Source organism: Tiliqua scincoides, chromosome 9 (genome assembly GCF_035046505.1).
Source record: "Tiliqua scincoides isolate rTilSci1 chromosome 9, rTilSci1.hap2, whole genome shotgun sequence".
Lineage (NCBI taxonomy): Eukaryota > Metazoa > Chordata > Lepidosauria > Squamata > Scincidae > Tiliqua > Tiliqua scincoides.
The window spans coordinates 7,779,762-7,782,077 of record NC_089829.1 but is presented as its reverse complement, the minus strand read 5'-3'; the positions used below and the strand labels follow the sequence as shown (position 1 = coordinate 7,782,077).

Genomic DNA, 2,316 nt, shown 5'->3' with positions numbered 1-2,316 from the left:
GACTAGTAGCCATTGACAGAGCTCCAGCCCTCCATGAATTTCTTCAATGCCCTTTGGAAGCCGTCTAAGTCGGTGCCATCACTACATCTAGTGGCAATGTATTCCACAGACAAAATAGGCATTGTGTCAAGTGCCACCTCCTTTTGTCCATCTCGTGCCAAAATTGAAATCCCACACTTAAGAAAAATGCTCCAGCCCTCAGATCATTTTGTTGCCCTCCTTTGCACCCTTTCCAGCTGGCAAATTGGGGGGGGGGGTGAGAGGGCAGAGAAAGGCAGAGAGCAGTCAAACACCAGGGCAGTGTGAACCAGGGCAGTGTAAATGCTCATTTCTGAATATCTACAGATAACAGAAAGATTACCAGGGATAGGCAATTCGGGCGCAGATTGACTCAAGTCGAGTCACAAATCTCCACCCCTTGAGTCGAAAACGAGTCCTAACGGGCAAATTTTCCAAGTCGCCCAGAGGGGGCTTGCAACTCAAAAAGACTCAAGTCGCAAGTCTTTTTGATACATGGGTTGGGGCAGGGGGGGCCGAAAGGGGGGGCACATGACTCACATGTGTGTGAGTCATGTGCAGCAGTTGGGAGGCTTACCATAGGATCCAATCCTTTGCAGCACTATTTAGAAGTAGTCCCATTATGGTTGGCAACCTTCAGTCTCGAAAGACTATGGTCTAAGCCTACAGCACCCGGGATTCCCAGGCGGTCTCCCATCCAAGTACTAACCAGGCCTGACCCTGCTTAGCTTCCAAGATCAGACGAGATTGGGCATGTGCAGGGTAACAGTAGTCCCATTGCAGCAGGCCATTCAATGGGGCTTCCTCCCTCCAAGTAACAATGGAGCTCACAGCAGCCATGCAGTTGGAAAGAGTGATCACTATGAATCTCCCCCCACCCTCTGCTTCTCCGCTTCCTTTTTCCTTGGGCTTCTCCAGTCAGTTTCAAGGCAAGAACCCCCTTCGGCTCCTTCAGCCCTCCCTCATCCAAAGAAACAAATCAGACCTCCCATCCTTTGTTCAATGACCAATGGCTCCTTAAGAGATGGGCAAGAGAGTCCTCTCCTCCCTCCCCGCCTGCTCCATGCAAAAGCAAAACATTAACCCTTCCCTGCCGCTCAACTGGTCTGAATGATGGCCCCACAAGGTTCTGCATGCTGCAAAAACAGTAAGGAAGCACACCCAGACATAAACGGACTTGAGTCTGCATGCGTGGGGACCAAATGCCGAGTCAGTGGCCTGAGACTCAAGTGAGTTCCTGAGTCATTGTTGCAGCTGACTTGAGTCTCCAGGAGTCCACAAAAAGTGCTGATTTTCGCAACTCGGACTCGAGTTACCTGACTTAAGTTCCCAACCTTGAAGTTTGCAAAGACACTGGAAGCCTCCAGTGATAACTCCTCCAAACAGTGGAGTTGCTAGAGGGGGTCCAAAGCACTACATTTTGCAGCGAGCCTCACTGCAAGATGCAAGCGGACCCTCCCCTTTGGATCCATTCTGGGCAGGGAAGCAAAACAGAGGCATTCACCTTGATTACCCATGTGCTCCACCCTGCATTTGCCTCTGTTTTGCCCTGAATGGCTCTGAAGGGGAGGAAGAGGGCCACCTGCATGCTGTGGTGAGGCTTCCTGCAAAACTAGCTACCCCACTGCCTCCAAAGGACACCACAGCTCAGACAGAGCTCAGGTGGTTCACACTTCCATAAGAAGTAGGAGCAGGCACTAATACAAATGCTGCTTTGGACCTGATCCTATCTAAGCATAAAGCTCACCTTGTGCAGAACATACGGCCCAGAGAACAGTCTCAAATAGCTATAGGAAGGACTGCGTCTGAACTAGTGGGACTGCATGAGTCGGCCCCATCTCCCCGATCAATCTCTCCTGAAAAGACCACACGGATTTTGTAGTTCAAATGCAAAGTTATCTCTGAGAAAATGGCCACAAGAATCATTCTGAAAAAATCATTCTTCTGAAGGGAAACATTTTATCAGGAAAAGGCCCATTTTATTGTTGGCTGCTTTCCGATACTTGCGGCTTGAGAGGCAGGATATAAATCTTTTCCATCATCCTCATCCTGGCACTTAATTCAGGGGGGTGCATTTTTGCTGGAGGCCAATAACCCAAGTCATAAGTATGTTTACACCAAAGTGAGTTCAATGAGATTTAGATTCCAGCAAATCCCCCTTAAATCTGATCCTCTGTTTTGCATCTTCCAAGCCCCAGACTCCTTTTTTTGTGTGTGTGTGTGTGGGGGGAGAACGGGGACAGGAGGAACTTTAAAAAATGAACAATATCAATCTCTCAATAATGCACTTTTGTATTA

The 2,316-nt window shown here is 48.9% G+C and overlaps 1 pseudogene; it reads right to left on the bottom strand.

Annotated features, from left to right (window-relative positions):
- Nucleotides 1–678: 678 nt before the first annotated feature.
- On the bottom strand, nt 679–792 carry LOC136660699 (5S ribosomal RNA; annotated as a pseudogene).
- Nucleotides 793–2,316: the final 1,524 nt, after the last annotated feature.